The sequence below is a fragment of the Gastrolobium bilobum genome, unplaced genomic scaffold (assembly GCF_033153095.1).
Source record: "Gastrolobium bilobum isolate Gb01-03AN ecotype WA unplaced genomic scaffold, APGP_CSIRO_Gbil_v1 utg3205, whole genome shotgun sequence".
Taxonomy (NCBI): domain Eukaryota; kingdom Viridiplantae; phylum Streptophyta; class Magnoliopsida; order Fabales; family Fabaceae; genus Gastrolobium; species Gastrolobium bilobum.
This window is the reverse complement of record NW_026899186.1, coordinates 713,547-741,117: the sequence shown is the minus strand read 5'-3', so window position 1 is coordinate 741,117 and position 27,571 is coordinate 713,547. Positions and strand designations below refer to the sequence as shown.

The 27,571-nt window shown below is 33.4% G+C and overlaps 1 long non-coding RNA gene across 1 annotated transcript; it reads right to left on the bottom strand.

The window, feature by feature from the left end:
- Positions 1–1,944: 1,944 nt before the first annotated feature.
- Positions 1,945–12,510, bottom strand: LOC133288085 (uncharacterized). The gene is made up of 4 exons (XR_009748325.1): positions 12,165–12,510; positions 6,226–6,306; positions 5,367–5,987; positions 1,945–2,040 (listed from the first exon to the last, which is right to left on the bottom strand). It is a non-coding gene; the product is annotated as an uncharacterized LOC133288085 (long non-coding RNA).
- Between the last annotated feature and the right edge of the window lie 15,061 nt (positions 12,511–27,571).

Below are 27,571 nucleotides of genomic sequence, written 5' to 3'. Positions count from 1 at the left end.
GAACAAATATTTTCGAGAAAAAAAGTGGAAATTTTTTTTACCAGTTATGTTAAAAAAAAAGTGTTTGGTAGGCCAAAATTTCACCGGAAGAGGATGTTATGTTTGGATGATTGTAAAATATCGATAGGATAGGAAGAAGTACCAAAATTACCAAATAACCCCCCATTTTGAAAATTAAATGTGTTTGTCATAAAAACGTTATTATTTGACATCTGCATTGTGGGTCTTAGATGAGATCTCATCATCACCGCCAAGGCCGCCTTGGTCTAGGCCTCTAACTCCACCGTCCACGTCGACTGTTAGTAACGGCGGAGCCGGTCCAAAAATTTAGGTGGTGCCAAAAAAATTGACATATTAAATTATCAAAATATTTATCGTAATTACACAAATTTATCAGGAAAAAAATTTACTATGAATTCTAACATAGTTATCTAAATTATGTACTAAATAATGTCACATAAGATTAAAAATTCAAATGAATAATTGTCGTTGATTATATATCAAAGCAAATATATAAAAATGCACTAACCTTTTCGGTAAACATTTCAAATATAAGAATTTCACTTTCTTCCCACAACATAATAAGTAATAAACCAAATATTATCCTAAGGATATGAAAACACACAAATATGATAATTATATGTATAATAAGCATTGTCCTTCGTCTCCTCTTTCATTATCTCTATTCCTTAAAGTTTCAATATCTCACGTTAGAGAACATCGCTCTTGTTTGCAACAGCTATAAGCACGATGGAAAGTTCTCACATTTGGGAATTAGGTTTTTGACTATTCTTTGTGTGTGCAATAACCCAAAACAAAATAGTTCAATGGACCTTCATATTCCATAATTATAGTCCTATTATTTATTTGATTTCTTGATTGTTACTTTCAAGCCTTTTAAATGACACAAATTGTATCCTTTTAGTTTTTAACACTATGTCTTACCAGTAAGACATAGTTATAACATGAAAAAAAAATTCTCCACGTCAGCTGAAATGACTGAGGAAATAGAAAAAAAAAAGTAATTTTTCATATTATAACTATGTTTTACCAGTGAGATATGGTGTCAAAAATTAAAAGGATACAACCTTGTGTCATTTAAAAGGACAAACCTTTTTTCCTACTTTTAAATGAGTTTATTTGGTTTAGTTGGGCCCAAATTTTGAAATAGGTTAACTATTCATTTTTGTGATTAAGTTTAGAAGTCTTTTTTTTAAATAATAAGAATAAGAATAACTAACATAAATGATTAGAATAAAGCAGAAAAAATATACAGGATAAAAAAAAAGGTAAAACATAAAAATAACCATACTATACATCCTTATTATTTGTTTGCATTTACATGATTTGTTGTTAATTTGTATTGAGTATTTGATTTTTTATTTAGGTGGTGCCAAATTATAATTTTACCTTGGTTAATTATAATTAATTACATAATATATATAATAAGTAAAAAAAAAAAAAAAACCAAGCAAGTGCCAAGGCACCTGCTGGCCTTCGTGTGGCTACGTCAGTGACTGTTACTCCTTTGCCAAAGCCGCAAGTCATACACAAAAAAGGATAGTAGTTGGGAAGGGATACAACATGCAGACGGTACTCAGTCGTAGCCACACCAGAGACAGACATACAAGTGTAGGATTCCAAATCATCACAACCAAACAAATGGGGCTACACAACCTTCGTGATAAATTGGAACTGCAATGACCATACATGATAGAAAAGGACTCAGCTTAAACACATACAACCTGCAAATATAACTACCATGGGGTATTTTTGTCTTGTAAATTTCAGTTGTCATTCCCACCGCGTGGGAAATAATACTTACCATACCTTCGGACTGAAACTTTGATAAGGAAAACAAGTGCAAACTTGGTTGACAGCAAAAAAATGTTTCCAAATCAATTTTTAACTCTTCCACGTACCAAACACAGCCAACTTATTTTTCCCACCCCACTTTCCTGGCAAAATATTTTTTTCCATCATACCAAACACCCCCCTTGAGGAAAGCAAAAGGGAGAAAGAGAAGCCACATCAGCACACCTTCACGAGTAATAGAACGTACAATTAGAACAAGGAAAAAAGCTCTCTCATTTTAAATGACACACCTTATATCCTTTTACTATTATAAAGAAGTAGAATCCACACATTTAAAACTTTTTTCACTCATTCTCTCTCCTATAATTTATTTATTTCTCTCATTTTAAATGACACAACTTTGTAACCATTGAAATGATACACACTTTTTCCTTAGAACAATACCCATAACAGAAAACAAGTTCCATAATATTCTTCTTCTGTTTTTCGTCTTCCTTTGTTCGTCTGTTCTTCTATTCGTTTATGTTGTTTTTCTTCTAATTTTAGATTTATGAACATCTTGTTTTTAGTTCCTGTACTTAGGATTTGAAATCGTAATGGATTTTGTTTCTATTTATGTATTTTCTGTTGTCTTAGACATGCTCTGTAGCATGAATTAAGCACTTTTTGATTGAGGAAGACTAGTACTCAATATTTTCATATATTTAGTGAACTTATCTATGGTTCTTTTTTGTAATGAAGTTGTTTGTCAATTGTCAGATTTGAATTTCTGGCTATTATTGTTTAGCTTGCGGTGGGGAAGTTGTTTTGTCAAGTTGTTGTAGATTAGTTGTTCTAAAGCATGGATATGGGGAAAATCATCTTCAAGTAGTCTTTCTAATGTTGTTTTGTCATTTTTAGTGTTTTATGTTCTCACTTGATCTTGTGTATCTTCTTTCCTAAGATCAGAAAAATCAAAAACGAGTGTTACTGTTTCATTTTATCTTACAACATTATTTAAATTACAGCACTTATTTTTTTGAAGTCTTATTGAATTGTTCATTTGCATTATATCATTCCAATTAATTGTTCCACTAAGATGACATACGTGCAGTTAGTTGTGCTGTAGTCGTGATTGCTGTAGTTTTACATACTTTGCTATAGCAACAATACTTTAGTCAAGAAAAGACTTGTCCAATTGGTATTGCATGAATTGGGTCATGTTGGTTATGTTTTGTCACAGGTGAGAATGATCTTAATTCAGGAAATATCTATAGGTAGTACTGCTCTATCATTCACTCAGTGTATCTATCTAATAAAAAATGAAAAATAACTATCATGCTTATATGGAAAGGAGAAAAAAATATATTTTTTATCCAAGTGTCGCTTATTGAATGACAAATGTACAGAAGATAATCTGATTCACACAGATGGATACGCTACTTCCGATAAAACTGTCTTGTTTAATCATCATTCTGACCATATAAATGCAACCGATTATCATCCAGCACAAATTTTCTCTTCTTAAGAACTGAAACATGTGAATATTGACAGATGATATGGGACTTGAATAGATTTTGATTCAAAATTATTGTTTATATTCTATTAGTATGTACTATATTTAATCATATTCTGCAGACGAACTTATGTCATTTTATCTAGGTGTGGTGATTTATGCTCGACCTTCCTTTGTTTTTAATTCATTATTGGAAGATTTTCTATTTTATAGTTCTCAATTGTTACTTTAGAATCAATTTATATGATTTATTGTTACTACCATCATCCTCCTTGAATAAAAATATAATAGAATATCCATACCACCACCCCCCCGCCCCCCCCCCCAAAAAAAAAAATAGAATATTACTTATCTTAAAAAATAAAAATAATACTCAAATTTAAGGGATTGAATAAATTTGAAGAGGATGATCGCTCCCACTAATCTCTATCTCACTCCATCACGATATGGATGTATTATCATTTCAGATAAATAGTGGATTAGCCATGAAAATTAAGAGCTATAAATATTTATTTTTTATTATATGTTGTTAGCTTTATTTTGTCAAGCACATAAAAATGATTATAATAGTAATGTTGAATTAATAAATTTTAGTTTGAGTTAATCATGGTAATTTTTTATATTATTTATAGAACTTCATTGTGATAACATCTGTTAGAGATATATATAACTATTAATGCAGTCTCACTCAATAGCTTAACATTTTGGCTTGAATTGGCGTTTTACATGGTATCATAGCCTTTTGGATCTGAAAATAGCTCTTCCTGATTTGGCATAAGCTTGACATTTGGAACCATAGTGATATCGACGGGCTTAGCATTTTACAGAAGTGTCTCCTCAAGAATGTCCATAGCATATTTCTTTTGGGATATCATAATACCATCCTTGGATTGAGCCACTTCAATTCCCAAGAAATATTGTAGTGTTCTGAGATCCTTTGTCTGAAAATGATGATTGAGATGTTATTTTAACAAAGTAATGCCTTGATGGTCATCACCTGTAATGACAATGTCATCAACATAAGCCACCAAATAAATGGATCTGGAATCTAAGTGACGATAAAAGACTGAGTGATCAGCCTCACTCTGAGTCATACCAAACTGCTGGACATTGGTACTAAACCTCTCAAACTAAGCTCGTGAAGACTGTTTCAGATCGTAAAAAGATTTGCGGAGTCGACAGACTTGACTGGACTCTCCTTGAGCAACAAATCTATGAGGTTGCTCCATATAAACTTCTTCCGCAAGATCACCATTGAGGAAAGCATTTTTGACATCCAATTGATAGAGGGGCCAGTGACGGATAACATCTATAGTAATAAAGAGGCGAACAGACGTCATTTTCGCCACATGGGACAAAACACCTTAAGTGTATCCCTTGACCACCAAACGTGCTTTGAGACGATCCACATGTCCATTAGGACCAACCTTAGTAAATATCCATCTACATCCAACAACAGATTTTTCATAAAGAAAAGGAACCAGATCCCAATTACCACTGCTATGAAGTGCACACATCTCGTCAATCAAAGTATGTCGCCATCTGGGATGGGTAGGTCTGTATTGGAGGACGGGACTAAAGCAGCAGGAGTTGATGACGACATATTTGAGTCCATAGGAACCTCATCAGTGTCTTGGGGTATTGGTGAACGTGACCGACGGTGATAAACCTAGAGAGTGGGATCTGGTGCTAAGACATATGGAGAAGTGACAGTAGGCGGTGGTGGTGGGGAATCTGTGTCGGGATATATTGAATTGGAACAGAGGGTAAAGGTAACTGAGTATCAACAAAGTCATCATAAACAAAGGTGGAGCCAAAAAAATGGCATAGACTCAAAGAAAGTAACATCTGCCGAGACAAAAGAGCGATGGAGACTGGGAGAGTAACACCGATAACCTTTATGTGTCCGGGTGTAACCGAGGAACACACATTTGTGGGATTTGGCAGACGACTTATAATGATTACGGCTGAGTTCATGGACAAAACAAGTAGAACCAAAAATACAAAAAGGTAAGGAATGTAAAGGCTGATAGGAAAACAAGATAGAGTATGGTACCTGGTTATCAAGGAGAGATGAGGGTATGCGATTAATGAGATAGCATGCGGTGAGAACAGCATCGCCCCAAAAACTGGTATGAATATTCCCATGAAGTAAGAGTGTCCTAGCTATTTCAATAAGATGACGGTTTTTTTTTCAGCAACCTCATTTTGTTGGGGTTTGAGACAGATACTCACGAGCATTATCACTACAAAAAGTGCGAATAGAAATACCAAATTGAGTAAGAATTTTCTGATAAAACTTCTGAAATATAGAGAACAACTCAGAGCAATTTTTCAGTAAAAATAACCAGGTGTCCCGAGAATAATCGTCAATAAAGGTAACAAAATTTCTATACCCCCGAGTTGATTCAATACAACTGGGTCACCAAACACAAAATAAACCAAACTAAAAGGAGAGGAGGCACGACGATTGACTCTATCAATTGACATGATTCCCACTGCAAAGAAGACAACTTGGACAGATGTGACACCATCTTCTGGAGCTTTGTAAGACTAGGATGAGCCAGCTGAGCGTGAATAGTGAGTGGAGAATCTAATGAGCATAAGAGGAGTTGGAGAGCAGGTAAAGGCCATTGGAGTCAAATCCACCGCCAATTGTCCTCCCCGAATTTCGGTCCTATAAAACAACAGAATTTTGGGTAAAAAAAAAAATGAGACAATCAAAAGAACGTATTAAACGACTAATGGAAGGGAAATTAAAGGGTGAACCAGGAACATAGAACACATTATCAATAGTAATGGAGAAAAATAGATGTACTGTCTTAATCCCATGAGACTAAACTGGGAACCATTAGTCATAGTGATAGCAAGCAAATAATCAGATGTAGAAAGAGAGGAAAACAAAAATTTATTACCAGAAATATGATTAGAGGCACCGAAATCAAGAACCCAATGACCAAATGATGAACTTCGAGTGAAACCAGCAACACTATTACCTGTATGCATAACAATACCAGTGGAACCAGGAATCGTGGGCCAAGAAATATCTTGAGGAAAGATAAATGAACTAGGATAGGCCATGGATCAAGAATAGTTCGCTAAAACAAAGAAAAGAAGCAATAAAAGACGTCATGAACAGCAACAGAAAGAGGAGAAACGCTTCGGAAGCTCGAGCAATAGATTATATTATATACCCTGGATAGGTACCACTGCAATGACAAGGATTAATATAGACGCGACACATCTTATGAAAGTGTCCAAACATGGACTTGAATGTATGATTCCCTTCCTCCCCAATCCTCCTTTTAATGTGTGCCTTCAAGTAATTTACAAAATGATTCCACAAAGATGAGATTTCTAATTTCATCATAAAATAAAGCACATGCTTACGAAGTTCATTGATTAGTAATAGCACAATATTTGCTCTAGCATAAAACTATTAACGTGCTTGTCTAGATCCAATTTTGTTTCCCCATAAATAGCTTTTTCTATTATTAATCAAAAATAAAGATTATTAATAATTAAAACTTAAATATGGTATTTCAAAAATAATGGGTTTATAGCTGATAATAATAATTAAATTTAAAAGTATTTCACTCTCCTCATAATCCTAAATCCGATGCTCCTTGGCAACCAAAAAATTTACACAATCATTAGAAAGGGAAATTGGGTAAAAAAGAAAACACCATTATTCTATCAACATTGCCTCCAGTAATCACAAATTTTATACCGAAAATGGAGATAATTTTTGGCCAGTTGAGACCTTGGCATATATAGAGCCTATTTCAATATCTCAAATTGGCTGATTCCAGAACAAACCAAATTCTGAGAGCAGGTGTCAAGGCTCAATTAATCATTATACACTGGGACTCAAGATTTTTCCTAATTGAACAAATGACTTACTTTCCCTCCAAACGAGGGGTCAAGGCACTTGTTTGGCATCATAGAAGATTAAGGTTCTTTCACAAATTTAGATGAGCAGATCAAGCAGCTCATTGTATCCAAATAAGCTGTGTACTGTTTATTGTCATAAGCAAAAAGAAAACTATTAAAAGCACTTATTCGATATTCATATACTATTATGCTATTATTCTATTAAAGCGTAAAGTTGTTTCAAATGTAGAAATTCATATGATAAAAAGAAGAAATGGACTATCCTAATATGTGAATAAATTAATAGCTTATCTTATTGAAGAAATCCTAGAAATAAAATCACTTGCTTTGAAAGACAAATGTTTCCGGGCATGCATGCATGCATCGTGGGCATGGCTGTGTGCGCATGCATGTAGATAAACTGGGTATACCTATAGAAGGTTATTTGTATTTTCCACAAGGATCTTTAGGTGAGATTAAGTCAATAACAATCTCCATGGAGATGATATTCAGGCCAGTTCATTTGCAAAGTGTAATATGAAAGGAAATAAATAAATAAACGAACAAACACCTTATACACAAAAGGAAACAAGTCGTTCTTTGGAAATTCATATATTTCCATCCACTTTTGAATTTCACTCAGAAACGAGATTAAGATACAGAGCATTCTAATGTTATTGCTATCAAATAAAGACATCAGTCATTCTAGTTCTAGGATTAGTCCGAGCTCCAATGTGAATCACAACCATCATATTGCACAACATCTGTTAACTTAGCACCCATAATTACCGCTAACTTACTAGACATAAATAAATACATTTACAAGGTTTGTAGCCTGTTTAAGACAGAGGATGACCACGAAAAATTAAACATCAGATTAATTTAAATAACTGACAATAAACATATACAAAATGGATCTCAAGATTTTCTGGTCACTTTCTCATATGTTAAGGTATAGGTATCCTTGAAGCCCCTGCCCCATCATAGAAATAATAACAATTCTCAGTTAGGACTAAGGGTTTCAAAATCCTTATTAGATCACATATTAGAAGATGAAGATAATATCTTTAATAGATAAATGTTAGAAAATTGTAGTACAATCGGTTATAATATCTCCATGTTTATGCACCAAACTTTTAAATCAATCTCAAAGCAAATGGTTTTAAAAAGAAATAATCATACTACTAGTAATAATAAAAATAAAATATACAAATCCATAGATTAAAATATATACATGTATATTATATAAGAACAGGTTTTGTTATGTTTGCTTAAATGCAAAATAAACGGGTTGAAAAAGATCCTATGTTGGCTAAAATTATTGAGGATCTCAAATCTGATTCAAATTCTCATTCTGCCTATACAATGGAGAATGGGAAGCTTTATTATAAATCCGGATTGGTACTTTCAGCTTCATGCGCTTGGATTCCAAAGTTATTACAAGAATTTCACTCCTACTAGTGGACAAGCCGATGTATTCAGAACTTATAGAAGAGTGGCATATTCTTCGTTTTGGGTTGGCATGAAGGGCACAATTACCAAATTTGTGGCTGAATGTCAAGTTTGCCAGTGTAATAAATATTTAGCTACTTCTCCTGTCTTCTTCAACCACTTCCTATTCCTAATGCCATTTGAGAGGAAATCAGCTTAGATTTTGTTATGGGGCTACCTAAATATAAATGTTTTGATACAATTTTGGTGGTGACAGGTTGAGTAAATATGGTCAGTTCATATTGATCGAGCATCCCTATTCCACTAAAAGCATTGCTGAAATCTTCATCAAAGAAATTGTTCGTCTTCATGGAGTTCCTATTTCCATTGTAAGTGATCTTAATCCTACTTTCATGAGTAGTTTTTGGAAAGAGTTATTTCAACTGCAAGGGACTTCACTTCGGTTTAGTATTGCTTATCATCCAGAGACAGATGGTCGAATAAATATTCTGAATAGGACTTTAGAAACTAATCTGCGGTGTTTTTGTTCTGAACAACGTAAGGTGTAGGGAGATTATTTGCCTTGGGCTGAATATTAGTATAACACTAGTTTTTAAACTACTGCTCAATCGACAACTTTTGAAGTGATTTATGGTAGACGTCCTCCTTCTCTAATTAAGTATTATCCCGGGGGAAACTTTGATTGAGGCTGTAGCAAAATATTTAATTGATCGGGATGAAGCTTTAAGACAATTGAAGTATCACTTGGAGAGAGCACAGGCTCGGATGGTCAAATATGCTAATTTACATCGTACTCCTGTTAGTCAGGTTGGTGACTAGGTGTATTTGAAAATAAGACCTCATAAAAGTGTGCCTGCTCAAGGTCGATTACCACCTAAATTGGCTGCTCGCTATCATGGCCCATTTCTTGTACTCAAACAAATTGGAGATGTGGCTTTTCAATTACAACTTTTGTCCCATGTTCGTATTCATCCGGTTTTCAATGTATCTCAATTAAAGAAGGCAATTGGCAATCATCCCGTTAAAGAATAATTACTATAGGACTTTCAAGATATGACTCCAGTTTTTATTCCTGAGAAGATTTTGGCTTCTCGCACTATTCAAGACCACGGTTTTCCTACTAGGCATGTTTATTCAATGGTTTGATCATCCTCCAAAGGAAGCTTCTTGTGAAGATGTTCTTGCAATTCAGCATCAATCTCCAGATTTTAACCTTGGGGACAAGGTTGTTTTTAAACCGGGAGGTATTTATACATACAAGGAAATTCAAGGTCCTAAATCCTTCAAGGTTTATACTAGAAGACATAAATAAATAACTGCTACAGCATTTGATTAGAATATGTAGACAGTTTCATATGCAGGCAGATTGTAATAGAAGACAAATAAAATAACTGCAATAGCAGTTGGTTAGGATATTATGTAGACAGTTCCTACGAAGGCATTTTCTTACTGGTTAGTTGTGGTCAGTTATTGGATTATAATAAGAGAATAAATTAATCCTCAGTTAGAAAGGGAGTCAGCTATTGGTTTATGTAAGGGTAGTTAGCAAAGGAGAGTGCTCCTTGGGGAGGTCTAACCTCTTTTATGTGTTGTAGGAACTTCTTTTGTTAAATCTATGGATGTGTTGCAGTATTTATCTTCTGTTATCTGTTAATTCAAGGGAAAGAAACTAGGAACACAACATATTTCTGATAAAAAGCAATGGAAAAAAAAATAAGGAAACTAATTCTCTCTCCCTCCCTCTCCACTGACCTTGAAAACCAATTCTATTCTCTCCATTTTTGTTCAGGTAAAATTTATGGGATGAAAAGTACCGTATGATAATTTCATTCTATGCATGCATGCTGATTTCAAATTTTAGAGGTTGCAAAGTTATAAAACAAATACGGTGCAAGGGTGAAAAGGGGAGACTTTGTGTTGTGTTCTGTTAGGAAGCTCAATTATCTTGGAGTTGAGTTAACCTAGGTTTGATAAAAGGCCTTTGTGATTTCTTTCTAAATGTGTTGCTGAAAGGGTGAATTAAGTAACCGTGAGAATGGAATGTTGCCTTATTATCATTATTCTTGACTGCATGTAACCCAAGAGTGAAGGATAGAAGCAAGATTGTAGATTTTATTTACTTTCATGAGACTTTTGCATTTTACAATAAGCAGCTTTGCTGTCATTGGCTTGTTGAAATTTCTTCTCTTTTATTGGTGAAATAAAAGAAGAATTAGTGGCAGGACAGTGGTGGAAACCAGTTAAGTTGTTATTTGTGAGTCAACAAAAGCACATGATTCACCAAATATAAAATCTTACCATTTCGATGCTGCATTATAAAGTTTATGGTTATATACCTTTTGACTTGGTACAGCATCAAATTCTGGATGTTATATATACTGAAAAAAAGGTAATCTTGCTGATTTCGTATTATAGCCTGAAAGGTTTTTTTATGGGAACTTTATAAATGCCCCTAACGTTATCCTTATAGTTAAAAATGTCCTTAATGTTTTGAATTCAAATAATATTGTTAAATTTTATCACATTGTGATTATTTTGTCCTCCAATTATTTACATAAAGGCTTCTACCTTAGTTTTACCCCAAATATTAAGATTCCTTTCATGCAGGAGTTTCTACCTTCCCTTTCCCCAAGATGATCATATCATACTTGATTGATGCTCTTTATTAGATTGTTTTACTCTTTGTTTCATGATATGCTCTTCATTCTTTTTTATCACCAACAATATCCATAGTTTCTCTTTCTTTAGCTTTATGGGTTTGGTACAGATATTTTTTTTGGGTGGGGGTGGTTGCTCAAGCTTTTGGTAGTTGATTTTGAATTCTCATTGACAAAAAACTTTAACGTGTTAAATTAACAGAAGTTATGAGTGTTTTAAACGTAGTTAAGGATATTTTTATTCTAAAGAAAATGCGTAGGATATTTGCAAAGCTTTCCATTTTCTTATTGGATGTTTTGACTTGGTTATAACATCAAATTATGAATGTTATAAATTATAAATATTACGTATATATTTATACCATACTCTGATACTCATACTCCTAAACAACATAACGAGTTGGAATTAGAAATTCCAACCAGGCATGACGGTGAAGGCATAAATATCATCCTATTTCTTTTTATCTTGTATATATAAGCATCGGTGCTAGGTGAAGGCATAAATATTATCCTCTTTCTTTTTTGTCATGTATACACATATAGACTATAGAAGCGTGGGTGATAGTTGAAGGCATAAATGTCATCATCTTCTTTTTGTCATCTATATATGTGTATAGAGGCGTGGGTGATAGGTGAAGGTATAAATTTCCCCTCAAATTTTTCATCAGTAAAACGAAGCTAAGTCACAGAAAATTAAATCTAAAAAATTAAAGCCTATCAGAAATTTAAACTAAAAATATGTTTTTCTCAGATTTAGATACTATGAATCGGGATCCATAACATAGAGACGATAGAGTACTAAATCTAAAAGCATTTCGGATCTGACAAGCAGGAATTAAAATAACTAAATAAGCAAAAACCATAAAAATTACTTGTCGTAGAAACTCATACGAGATCTGAGTGAGAGCAGCCGGAAAACCACGCAAAGTTTCACCGCGGCCTCCGATTCAGTTGATGCAAGGCGGGATCCAATTCGCCGCCGGCGACCGCTCCTCCATTACGGGCGAAAACCGTAGCAGCAGCGGTTCCCGACCTGCACCAAGCGAATTAGAGACCGCGCAGTGAGAGAATCATCATCCTCACATAATCGCATCATCTTCAGCAAAACCACCACACACACCTCTCTCTCTCTCTCTCTCTCTCTCTCTCTCTCTCTCTCTCTAACGACGGAGGTAGGTAGAAAGAGAAATTTGGAAAGAAATCGCGAGGCTAACTTAACTCACCCAACCTATATGGTGAACGGGTGAGGATTGGGTTAGTGAGGTGTTATTTATAAAGAGCACAGACAAAGGAGATTTTGACACGTGGCGCTACAATATCTCCATGATGCCACTTTTTGTACAAACAGTTTTTTTTTTTTTTTTAAGAAAAAAGCGGGACAGAGATACATGTGGAATTGGCCATGGATTTGCAAAAAATTACGGAGGATGTACTACATGTTGAAGTACGTGGATGCACGTGCGCGTGTTCTGCAACGGGTTTCCTGAAACTCGTTTCACTATGGGCTGCACTTGTTTACAGTTTGGTACATAATAATAAGGGTTTTATTAGTGTTATGTAACATAATGTAAGTCTTGTTTCTAACTCTCACATCAAAAGAGAGAGAAAGTAGAATAATGTAAGAGAAAGAAAAATATGTGGACCCCACCTTTTTAATGTACATGTAAGAAAGTGAAGTTATATTATGTTAAAGGATAAACATAAAACCGTGAAAAAAAAAAATGTCCTTACCCTTTTATCTGTCCTTTTTTGGAAAATAAAAAAAATGAAAAAAAAACTGTGTTCTGTTTACTCACTACCTGTTATGTAAGATTTGAGTGATGAATTGGTCGGGCCCCACTTTCCCAAGTAGATAGTTGTGACTTTTATGAAAGTTAAAAATATTGGTGACTTATGAGTTTCCTCATAAGATTAAAACTCAACATATCATTAGTTGTGATCGGTTGTGGTGGCAGGTTTTAGGTTGTGATAGCAATGGATTGGGTATACAATCCAATGTAGACTTGTTTGACCTGTCATATTTTTTTTTATTCGAATATGATTATGGATTTGATTACATTGGATCATAAAAAATTTATAACTCTTACTAATAAATTAATCATCATTAATTTTCACTAATCTAACGATTATAATTGATTAAAAATTAATAATTAATTAATAAGTGTATCCAATAAATTATAACTGTTAGATTGACAGAAATCAACAACGATTAATTTAGTAATAAAAGTTATAAAACTTTTCAATAGTAAGTATAATTTTTTTCTAAAAATATAGATCATCTTTAAAAAATTCATAAAGCTACTATTGGTTAACGAGATGAGCCAACATAATGTGATAAGCTGGTCTTATTTTGTTGACTTATTTTGTCATGTTCATTATTCTAAGAGAATAAAGTAAATGTGATAATAAATATCACTTTCCTCACGTCCCAGATATAGTTAAATGCCATTTTCTTACTAACTATCCTAGTCACATGAGAGTTAGCCAGCTACCATTATCGCCGCCACCAACTTAACTATGACCATGAGCTACCAGTTCCCACCACCGCCACTCCATCCACCAAAGCACAAACCACATATATCATCAATTAGCCACCACATTCACCATCGACTATCACCGTTGCCATCATCCCCATTGGCCCTGCTACCACCACCATCATTGTCATCAACAACCAGCCACCACCTCGGGTCACTACCACCCACAAGCACCAAACACCAAAACATCATCACCACCACTGTCTCAATTAGTCACAACAATTGTCACATGTCATCAGTGGCGAACATAGAAAATATAATTTATGTCTGCACATTTAGGGTGTGCATGAACTTTCTCGGAATCAATTTTTTTTTTTAATTTATGTTCTCGGGAACAGAAATGGATAGAAAACTCGTTTGATAAAACCAGTTTATTTTTTTGTTCTCGGGATAAATCGGTTTAATTTTTGTGCTGGAGAATAAAAAAAAGAATCAAAAAATTCTATTTTTTTGTTCCTGGGCACAAAATGAGAAATATTTGTCTCTCTCAATCACTCTCCACCACTACCATCATCACCATCACCACATCATCCCGACACGACCACCGCCACCATCGTTGTTGTCGTTGTCGTACCACCAGTGTCGTCACCACCACCACCACCTCCTCCACTCATCGCCATCATCACTACCACCATGCCAATATCGCCGTCGCCTGCACCACCACCACCACTACTATCACCACTGCCACCACTGTCACCAACCATCACTATCATTGCTACAGCCACTATCGTCACCACCACCATCACTACCATCACCACCACCGTCATCGCCACCACCACCATCGCTGCAGCCACTGCCGTCATCATCCATCACTACGCCATCGCCACCACTACCATCACTGCAGCAATTGCCGTCGCAACCACCACTACCATCACCACGCCACCACTACCACAACTGCCACCATACCACCACTATTACCATCGTCACTACTATCACCACCACCGTCATTGCAACCACTGTCGTCACCACTACTATCACTAGCATGCCCCCCTCATCACTGCAATTACTGTCGTCACCACCACTACCATGTCACCACCACCACCACACCACAGCCACCGCCGTCGTCGTTGCTGTCGCCACCACATCATATGAAAAAGAAAGTGATGATCCAAAAAAATATTTATGCTTAATAGGAATTATTTTTTACTATATTATTTTTTGTATTATCAAACACAATTCTCATTCTCGGAATAAAAATGGAACATGTTATCAAACTTTTTTTTGTCAAAAACTGTTCTAAGGAACAGAGATAGAAAAAAATTATTTTTTTCAAAAATAGTGTCAACGAACAGAATTGTTGTCATGTACATCCTTAGTGATAGGGGTTTGTGGGCAGCGCCCCCAAAAAATTTTTTAAGGAAAATTTTAAATGCATTAAAAAATAAAAATAATAAAAGAAAACTTCAACTTAACATAAAAAAATAGTAATCAAGAGTCAACTAATAGAAATTAACAATAATATAACCCATTGTTTAAGGAAAAATGAATTAAGAAATTTAATCACTTTCAAGACAATGGATTATATTTAATATATATGTGAGATTAGTATTTTTTCTACAATAGAAAATAAAATTATTTATCGTAACTTTAAAATAATATTATTTTAGAATTTTAAGAGATAACTTTATTTTATGTTGCAGGAGTAATAAAAATTCTATATATAAAAGAGTGAATTATCAATATCAAAGTACTTACAAAATTAATTTATAATTTATTATTATTATGATATATTTCACTTTATTATTATTTTTCACTAAAAAATCCATCCGAAATATTTTTTATTGTTAAAAGAGTGAAATATTTTTTATTTTTAAAGTGGTAGGACTTATCCTTGTGAATTCCAGATGGCTCCTTTATTCTTTCATGGGAACTTGAAAATGAAAGGGTGAAAAATATGAAAAAATAAAATAAAAATAGGATAAAAAGCATTAATAGGAATCAAATAGTGTTCCATACACACACAAAAAATCTATTACTCTTGTCCCATGTCTTCACCGTCATCTAGCAACCTTGCTGATTACAAAGGACCACCAAAAGAAATAAAATTAATTACCTATTATGAAGTTAATGTCTGCACTTTTAGTCAGAGTTAATAATATAAGTCCGACAGTGCATGTTGTTTTGGTGACATCACCACCGCCTCTTCAATCCGTCTCTTTATTTGTCACTATTTTCGGCCACCAATATTAACTATCAATTTAAAAAAAAAAAAATTTATTTTGGCAATGATATAATTTTTTTTTGTTTTGAAATTTTTTGTAAGTTATTCATGTATTGTAATATATTTTATCTTAAATTGTGATTTTTGAATTTTTTTTAATAATTTTAACTAAGAATTCATGCATAAATAAGAAAAAAAAATTGAAAATATTTTTAAAAAAAAATCATAGGAATAACTATTAAAAAGGGATATTTTATCTCCATATTATTTCCTATTCTTATACAGTCATGGTATTTTATCCATTCTTATCATATCTTATACACCAAATGGGCCAAAAATTCATAATAAAAAAATGTAAGTTTTTATACACAGTTTGTTATGTCACTCCTAATTAAATTTACCTTTGCAAATGATTAATGGTTAGGTTAAGTTTATTTTAAGTAAAGATGAAAGTTAAAGCCACTTAAATTTAATCGGATGGGTTAGGTTAGATTAATAAAATTTTCTTTATAAACCAAAACTAATCCAATCTAATCATGGTTGTTTAGTTTGAATTGGATAATTAAGTTAACAGTTTTTAATAAATTCATGTCAAGAAACCTGCTCTTCAAAAATTTAAATTATTAGGTGAAGATACATGAATAATGAGGTAGATTATTCTTATATCCATTCTTAGGGCCTGTTTGGTGTGACGTATAAGGCATGATAGTATAAGCTTATACTATACATTATGACATTTTCAGTTGTTTGGTGTAACCATTGTATAGTATAAGCTTATACAGCAGAATCCCTTAATACATCAAAACGATGTATAACTTAATCCGGCCTAAGGGGAGAGATAAGGCCTGATAAGGGATTGATGTATTAATATTGCTTACAAGTGCAATTCCCAAGAACTAATATATCATTTCAATATTAATATATTAAACTATTTTTTTTTAATATATTAATTTTTGAAATATTGAAAGTTATTTTCTTATACAATATCATACCAAACGCTGGATTGTATTAAAATTTAATCAGGTCTTATATAATCAGGTCTTATACTATCAGGTCTTATACTATCAGGCCTTATCCTATACTATGCACCAAACATGCCCTTAGTTATTAATTCATTTGTATCCAATGAGTCACTTACCAAAAAAAAAATTAGAACCATTAGATAAAAGTATGATCAAATGTCAAGATTGAAAGTGTAACTTATACTCGTATAAAATGATCCTAATCCTTTTTATATTTTTATTTCTAATATGCTCTCTCACGCAAGAGTCTATTTGGCTTCGTGAACAATGTTTTACCTATTTTTACTATATTAAGAAATTTCGTAAAATTTATTAAAAAAATGAGAGCGTGAAAAATAACTCTAAAGTATTTGGTCATAAAGGCTCTGATATCAATTTTAAAAGAATGATGAATAATTTTTTCTCATTCATTATAGTTTTGTCAAAATACAATCATTATATAGAGGAGGATTTTCTCTAATTATGCCATACAATCACCCACAATTATAGATATACAATAATACCTAATCATTCTATAATTAAGCCAATCACATCCTATTATTTCTATGATTAAGTTTGACATCACATCTAAGATAATCAAACTAAGAAAGGAAAGAATCATATAAACGTCTCAACAATACATCAAAATGATATCATTTTTTATTTGAGTTTTGTTAAACAGCAAAATCAAAATAATATTTTTATATGAAAATGATGAAAAAATATATTTATGATGATAGGAGAAGTTTTGATTTAATATAGTTTTTTTTTTAAAAAAAAAAATTTATACATTGACGGCTATTCTTTCTTATTTTAATCTTAACACGCTTTCTAGTCTCTTTTTACCGTTGATTTATTTAAAAATAACCTAAATCTTCTTAGATAACCAAAAAATATTAAATAAGATGTCCATTCTAGTTTCCATCACTCCCTCCGTATGATTATTGCATTAAGATATCAACCTTCCACCGGTAAAACTCACACCCCCACCACCAAATACCAATGACAAATAGGGCTCTTGAACTTGCGGATCTTCCAATCATGTGCAGCTTTGGTTGAAGTTGAACATCCTCTCCTGCAATGGCTCAGTAACCTGAAATAGAGAAATTGACTAATATGCCACTTTATGAATAGTATTTATGAGTTTTATAAGAGTTATGTCGTAGGAAAAGTGATTGTTTAATGTCATAGAGATTCGTTTTGCGTGTCTTAGCTTTTTTTTTTTTTTGCTTCAAAAAATGCGAGTCCCATAAAATATTGTGTGTAGGAAACTTTTTTGTGTCATGTGACATGATATATGCAAATCCCAGAATTTATTTATGTCATATTCCAATCAAATTTTGTCAAAATGTCACGTCATATTCTCGCTACATCAACAAGCGAGAATAGACTGGACACGTGACAACATCTATATGAGCAGCCATTCTCACTAAGCTATGTTGCGAGAATGACTGGTCAATATGGCAGACTGCTAAATCTGCAAAAGTTATCCAGGTAGCTAATCTCGTCGGGCTGTCCAGCGAAAATGCTTATAATTTTATCACGTGTTAACACTATGCTATTCTCGTTAGTCTAGTCCATTCTAACTTGTTGGTGTAGGGAAAATATGATGTGACATTTTAAAAAAATTTAATTTAAACATGACATATAAATAAATACTATTGATAAGAGTGGCATACTGACGAATGTGCCCATGAAATAATGTCAGAGGAATGATGTTCATGTAAAGCTAGTTCCTACAATTCGAATTGAACTTGACTAGCTACTAGCTAGTCCTTTGGAGGGGACCGTGTACCTGTGGTATAGGTTGGGTGGTCCAGGTCTTAGAGTCTTGGGTTGGGTGACCTTTCTTGAGAGCCAAATTGTCCATTTTGTTGTATTTATTCTACTTGATGGAGGATTCAGTCTTAGCTACGTTGGGTTTCAATAATTATGGATGGTTTTTCGAATTGTTCCCATTTTCCGTCGAGGTAAATAGGGTTCACCTATATTACCAAATAAACAAAAATAGGGTCCACCTACGAAACTTGTCTCTCATGGTTTCCAAATTTGAGCTTTACGCTTCATACCATCATAGGACACACATGAATATAAAATAAAACAAAAAAGAGATAAGATATTATTATTACTAATTAGTGTTACTACCAATGTCATTATCGATTTATTTTACCTTTAGATAGATTATGTTAATCTAATGATTATATTTATTTTCACGATTATGATTCTCTATTTTTAATGTGAAAACATTAAATATGAAAAATCATAATAATACAAAGGTGAAAATAAATATAAAATATAAAATATAAGAAGAAGAAAGAAGATTTTTAAAAAGTTAGATCAGAATCATTGGATCAACATAATCGATCTAACAGTAAAAGAAACTGATAATGATATTGATAATAATATAAATTAATAGTAATAATATTCTATCTAAAAAAAAGTTAGATGATGTATTCAACCTAACTTTTCTTTATTGAGCCTGTAAATTAGATTCTGTATTGAACCTAACTTTTCTTTATTGAGCCTGGACCGTATGGTACAAATGGGCATTACAAGTTTACAACTAATTTTCCTTAGAAACAGAATTTGCATGAATAATTTTAGAGTAAATACCTTTTTTAGTTCCTGACAATATGTACGAAGTTCTTTTCAGTCCCTAGCAATAAAAAAAGGGACAAATTGGTCCCTGAAATAACAAAAAAGAGGCCACGTTCGTTCTTCTGTTAACTCCCACCTAACGGCCCAACTAACGGTGCACAGTTGGCACGTTAGTTTGCTAACGCAGCTTGGATGTGGGACACCGTGAAAGACGAGACAACGACGTTTTGGTCCCTGTCAAAACCACGAGGGCCATTTTGGTCCCTGTCAAAATGCAGAGGACGTTTTTAGTCCCTGACAAAAAGCATGGGGCCCTTATTGGTCCCTAACCAGAGAAAAATAGGAACATGACTTCATTGCTTTTCTATGCAGTCCAATTTTGCAAAACAGAAGTGCATTACATCAGAAACATGAATGCAATCCAATTTTGCAAAACATGACATTAAATTGGATTTGTATGCAGTCCAATTTGTTAAACCAGAAGACATGGATGTACAAGAACTACAACTATGTATTTTAGTTAAAAAAACATCAAAAATGGTAAACTTAAACATTCATCAACCCTGTGAAACATAATAGCTGGAACATGATTTGAGTATCATTATATTTGAAGACATGGATGTACAATAGTGCATTACAAAATAAAGTCAACTGCCAGGAATTAAAAAAAATGCATCTAATACAATATGGCCAAAATTTACAAAAAAAAAATATTGACATAATAAGGCCTCCAAATACATAATGGCCAGAATTTTCAAAAAAAAGTCAATCACATAATAATAAACCCTTCTCAGTTGGCTCATGCACTACTCCCAGAGTCCCAGTCCTAGGTCATATACAACAGCAGGTCATTTTCTTGAGGCAGGCCTTGGTGGCCTAAAACCAGGTGTGCTCATGAAGGTCAATAATCTGCTTCGTGTGCCACTGGTTGCTGCATTCATTGTTTCATTACTCAACAACTCATTTGCCTGTTGTGGATTTGATGGAGGTGGGCTGCTTCCTCTCAAGTTGCCTTCATGTGGCTGAGAACTACCAACTGCTGCAGTCCAGTCAACTGCCATGCATTGCAATTATCAACAATCATTTACTTGGCTTCTTCTTTGATTTTTCTCTGTATTTAAATATCAACAATCATGCAATTATCTTTTATAGAAAAATAAATAGTATAATTGTAATGCTACACTACTGAAGATATTGTTCGTAAATCGCATAACACTATGGCTTATACAGACTAAGAGAATTAAAGCAATTCATAGTATTCTAGGGATCGTAAAAGTTGTTTGCAGGAGCCAAGAATCCCTTTTAACAAAGTGGGAAGCTTAATTAGCATTGAAAAAGAAATGAATAATCGTTAATAAGATCGAAACCTCAGTTATAAACACAAACTTCATTGAAATAAAATGCCAAGAAGGAGTATTTTACTTTGTGATGAAATTTAGTTTAATTACTTTGTGATGAACAAATGGATTGCACTCCTGTTTATGATGTAATACACTTCTGTTTTGCAAAATTGGACTGCATAGAAAAGTAATGAAGTCATGTGCCTATTTTTCTCTGGTTAGGGACCAATAAGGGCCCCGTGCTTTTTGTCAGGGACTAAAAACGTCCTCGTGCATTTGACAGGGACCAAAATGTCGTCATCTTGTCTTCCACGGTGTCCCACATCAAAGCCGCGTCAGCAAACTAACATGCCAACTGTGCACCGTTAGGTGGGAGTTAACAGAAGGATGAACGTGGCCTCTTTTTTGTTATTTCAAGGACCAATTTGTCCCTTTTTTATTACTAGGGACTGAAAAGGGCTTCGTGGATATTGCCAGGGACTAAAAAGGGTATTTACTCATAACTTTATTTTATTTTTCAAAATAATTGTTATTTTGTTAGATATAAAATTTGGGATTTATAAAATTAATGTTGCAGGAAAGTGGTTTTACGGTGTCACCCCCTTCCCTTACATAGTTATAATATTAAAATTGTTCTTTTCTCTTTCTCGCGAGAGCCGGCAACTTTAATATTATAATTATATAATCTTTGAAATACATAATGATAAAAGGACGACATGAAAAAATCAATTTCCTGCAACATGAAAAAGACAAAACCAATAAGAATTTCATATAATAAAGTCACGGGAAATTTTAGGGTGTGCATGACAACCATTATATTTCCTAGCACTGTTTTTTGAAAAGAAACAATTCTTTTCTATTTCTGTGCCATGGAACAGTTTCTGAGAAAAAAATGTGTTTGATAACATGTTCTATTTTTATTCCGAGAATGAGAATTGTGTTTGATAACATAACAAATAATATAATAAAAATAATTTCAATTAAATATAAAAAAATTCCGGATCATCACTTTCTTTTCCACATGGTGTGGTTGTGGCGGCGGCGGTACAGTGGTGGTGGTGGTGGCAGTGACGTGGTGAAGATAGTGGTGGTGGTTGTGATGGCAGTGGATGCGACGGCAGTGGATGCGACGATGGCAATGGTAATGGTGGCGGTGGTGGCAATGGCGTGGTGATGAGAGCCGGCAAAACGGGCTCGGCTCGACGGGCCAACCCGCCCAACCCGCCAAACGGGGCGGAGCATGCTGAGTTTTTCAACCCATCTCAAAAGCGGGGCGGGCTCATTTTTTGGAGGGTTGATGGCAGGCATAGGCGGGCCGGGGCGGGACAGTGTAAAATAGGCTCGGGCTGGCGGGCCAACCTGCCCAACCCGCCAAACGGGGCGGGGCGGGCTGAGTTTTTCAGCCCACTTTCAAAAGCGGGGCAGGGTGGGCTGACTCATTTTTTGGCGGGTTGATGGCGGGTGGGGCGGGGCGGGCCGCTCACTTTGCCACCTCTAGATGGTAGTGGCGGAGGTGGTGTAATGGTGGCGATGATGGTGGTGGTGACAGTAATGGTTGTGACGATGGTGGTGGTGGTTGGTGGCGGCGGCAACGACGATGGTGGTGGTGACGGTAGTGGCTGCAGCAATAGTAGTGATGGTTGGTGACATGGTGGTGATGGTAATGGTGGTGGTAGTGATGGCAATGGGGGTGGTGGCAGTGGCGTGTGATGACGATAGTGGCGGTGGTTGCGATGATGGTGGTGGTGGTTGATGGCGGTAATGGTGATGGTGGTGGTGGTGGCGGCAGCGGCGGCGGTAGTTGTGGTGGTGGTAGTTGTGGTGGTGATAGGTGGAGGTGGTAGTGGCATCGTGGTGGTGACGACGACACTAGTGGTACGATGGTGGAAAGTGATTGAGAGGGATAAGTGTTTCTTATTTTGTGCCTGGGAACAAAAAGACAGAAATTTTTTGATTTTTTTTCTGTTCTCCAGCACAAAAATTAAACCGGTTCATCCGGATACAAAAAAATAAACCGATTTTACTAAACGAGTTTCCCATCCATTTTTGTTCTCGGAAACAAAAATTAAAAAAGAATTGATTCCGAAAAAGTTGTTATGCACACCTTAAAATAATTAAAACTTCATCCTCGTAAACCAAGTTTGATTTAGTAATTCAAACCCAATAAACATGCTTGACAGAATATGATCAGGTCAAGTTTGACCCAAATTTACGGAATAAATGGGATGAATTGGGTTCAGTGGTGCCAAACGTTGTATGATTCGTACAGTGCAACAAAAAATTGATTAACCAGCTTACGAAAATGCATGCTAAAAATCCATTCAGAGAAACAATGTAACATTAATAAATAAACTGCTTTATTAATCTCCATTAATAAGAGAGAAGATATCTTCTACTACTCTCATAATTAAATGTGTAAAATGAGTTAGGTTGGCTTATAGGGGCCTACGGCCAAATCTATATTAGATCAGACTCGACCTATTATATATAGTCAAATAGAATAGACATAGACTTTAAAAAAAGTATATTTCAAATACAGGCCATAGACTTTCTCTTACATGTCGGACCTATAAACCTACAGATCGGCCTATATAATAATATTTATTTTAAAGAAAATAAATAAAATTAATATTTTAATGATTTTGAATAATAAAGTATTATTATTTTAATTATTAAATATTTAATAGGCTTAAACAGGCTAACAGATCTAAACAAAGACTTTTATTTTTTTGATATAGGTCAGACCAGGTTAGGCCTAAAGTATTTTACACAGGCTTAGTCTATTTAAGTCAAAGTCTAACCTAGCCTATATACACTCCTACTCACAATAATGCCGTGGGACTCATATAATTATAAAAAATAAAAAACAAAGCTGAAGAATTTTTTTCTCTGCTGGAAAGTAAACTCATCTCTTACAGCTGAAGTGTAGTTTTTCCCATAAATAAACTAGGGTAACATTTTCTTTTAACCAACATTTTCAAGTAGGATCTTAAGAGAATATATTATGAGCTTGTTTGGATCCTCTTATTTTTAAGTTAGAAGCTACTTATAAGCTAAAGCTAAAAAAAAAAAACTTAAAAAAAGAAGCTAAAAGCTGTTTGGTAATTGCATAAAATATTCAGTTTAAAAAGTACTTAAAAACACATGTTTCAAGAAAACTATTTCTCTCTCTATCTTTATAACTCTTAATTTAAAAAAAAAAAAACACACAATTCAAGAAAAATAGATAAGAGCTTAAAAAAAAGTTTCTCTTAGGAGCTTTTAGTTTTTAGCTTTTTTCGTCATTATAAAAAAAGAGTTTTTCATTATAAGAGTTTTTCTCAAAACCTGTTTAACCTAATTTATGCTTATAAGTAACTTATAGCTTCAAAAGAAGAACATCCAAACAGTCACTGTATCTAGAAATGATAAATAATGAACTTACCTGTTTTTCTAAGGTTGAATCATGACTTACATTAAAATTCATGCCCAAAGCAGTATGGCTTCACGAGGTAAAAGTCACTTTTGATTTATTATAATATTTTCATGGCCTAATCGTTTGATCAACTTTTGACAATTTTGGGCATATAAGCAAAAGACGGAGATTTGAATAAACTTTATGTGAAAGGCGTGGAGGGATACTCCTTTAATCAAGTATTATTTATGTTTCCAAAAGCTTTTAAGTCGGAAAGTCAGAGAATAATTATGTCTTGCTTTCGATACTTGTTGAACAAAGAATTCAATCAGATTAATTCCTAAGCTACTTCAGTTCTGTCGTCTTCTTCTCCTTTCTTAGTGCAACCATAGCTACAGGAGCCTTTCTCTCTCTTGTCTAGATATTTCTAGGTTTGGCCTTCAAACCTAAAAGCACAAAACTGTGACGTTTATGCATACCCATTTCTTTATTTTTATTTTTTTATAGAATAAAGCTCCATTTACGTCACAAACAAAAGATACGATTTTCATTTTAGTCTCTTATAAAAAAACTTTCATATACATTTTTTTTAGGGACTAAATTGGGTCTTCATTGAATTTCTGAGAGATCACATTTTCAAAGAACTAAAATTATAGAGGATCAAAAGTTAACTTTTTTTTAAAGAACGAAAGTGAAGACCGTATTTTTTGTTAGGGATCCAAAATGAGCTTTACTTTATTTTTAAAGAGTAAATATATAATTTCATTGGTTACTTATGTTAGACGAAAATTTTGTAGATGAAAACAACAAAAACAATATCTTTTAGAGAATACATATTCTATTTACTCTTTTTAAAATTATTTTTTTATAATTTGCACAATAATTTAGAAATAAATATTACATTTTACACTTATATAAATGAGGTAGGATCCTTTGACACCAGTGTAAAATTTGAAATTTGACACCTCATCTGATAGTCATTAGATAAAAAAAGATCAATGGTGTCACATGTTTACAAATCAGAGTCGTTAATCTTTTTTGATCTAACGACTCTCAGATGAGGTGTCAAAGGATCCTACCTCTATATAAATAGTCATATGCAAGAACTTATAAAATAATTTAACATCATTTAAATCTTAGTTGAATTAACTCTACATTACATTTAACTTTTTGTTTGGTACAATTTCATGCATATTCAATATAAAAAATTAGTTTTTATAAGGTTTTCTAAAGATTCATTTGAATTAGAAAAACGGATGAACATAGCTAATATTATTTTTAATTGTTGAACGAAATTATAAAAACTAGCTATATAAATTGCTTAAACCTCTGTTTGCTTTATAATAATTGATTGTATTATTGACAAATACTAAATTGACACTAACGAATTTCTCCTTTTTTTTTTCTTTTCTGTTGAACACGAAGAATCATCATAACAATCACAATGTGTCTTGAATGTTAGTCAATGACACAAACACTGTAAAGGGTACTGTCATTATTGGAGACTAGAAAGCCTAGCTACAACAACTAGGGAACATTGACTATATTGGCCATTTTGGGAGGATCTTATACTAATATTCTACTACGAAAGAATCCAACTACACACCAGAATTGTAATGTCCTCTATCATACTATCATTGTCATGGTCTTTTCTTTGGTTATGTCTGGGGAGCACTCTCTGCATGCAGCATCTTAGGAACGAATAACAATAATTACAGTAATAGCTGTCCTTAGCTTTATCAGCATATATAATTATCATGTCTTCAGCGTCTAAAGGCTGCAAAATTATGAACCAGTGGAAAAATTAATGAAACCACACACCCTTGTTTGTCATCTGTAAACGTTTCTCACTCTATCATATATTATTGCCTTTTTTTGTTTTTGTTTTATATAATTTTCATGTAATTACTGATTTACCAATTTCAATTTAAGTGTAGGGAATGTTTTAAATTATAGTTGCAACTTGCAATTGAATTGTGATTACATAATTATGAATACTTGTGGAAAAATACAAATATTGTAGTCAGAATTGCGAGATTCCGTTTCAATTATGAAATTTTTTTATACCACAATATTATGACCATAATGGCAATTGGTAACCGTGACTTAAAATCTTGAGTGTATAAATTCTTAAAAATATTATGGGACTAGATTTTCTTAATTAAAAATAAATATAATCTGATTATAATTCAAGAACCCGCAAACAAAAAACTACAATAAGCATGTACGATACACACTTATTCATATCCTTAATCAAGATTTAGATACAAAGTAATCCCACGTAAAACAAGAAGGTAAGAAGGTTGAACCAATAAAGTGAAAATTAGAATAACAGAAAAGTTTTCAGTCTCATTTGTTTCCATATCAGTTACAATAATAATGTCCCAAAGACTTACTCTTTATTTTTGCATTATTGGAAAATCTGTTAAGAAGTCAGTACAAATTTTCTTATTTTGTACTATTAAATACGTACCTCTTCCGTTATAGCTCTAACTATATTCAATTGTTTAGAATAAGGGATTTTTCGGGTTCATTTTATAAAAAATATTAATCAAAAAAATATTCAATATGGACTCAATCTCAGTGCATGTTTGGATCTTCTTATTCTTAACTTCTCTTCTACTTATAAGCAGAAGTTAAATCAAACAAGTTTTGAAAATAATTTTTTTTTTATATAATTAAGAAATAAAGCCAAAAATTCTTAGGGGAAGTTTTTTTTAAGCTCTTATTATTTTTTCTTAAATTATGTATTTTTTTTAAATGAAAAGCCATAGAAATAGAGAGAGAGAGAGAGGATTGTTTTTTTTGAAATATGTGTTTTTAAGCTAAATTTTTTATGTAATAATCAAATAACATTTAGGTTTTTTTTAAGTTTTTTTTTTTTTTAATTTTAACTTAAAAGTAGATTCTAACTTAAAAAAGAGAGCATGCTCTTAGTCACAAATTAATTGTCACAAATTAATTGAGCTCAGTTTCCATGACTCCACTAGACAGTGCTTTCCGATTCAAAGGGAACAGAGCATATATAAAAATAGAATATATGCCAAAAGTAGAGAAGGTTGCCCATACTACAAGAGCTTCATGTTATTCTAATAGCATAAGGGTTATTATATCTTATTTGCAAAGAGGTACATACCTCAATATTATTTGATCAGACAAATTCCTTCCTAGTCTCCGCTCACGGATTGTGTCCCAAAACAGAGCACATGCTTCAATTGGTATAAGCATATGCATATGCATATGCTTGAGTT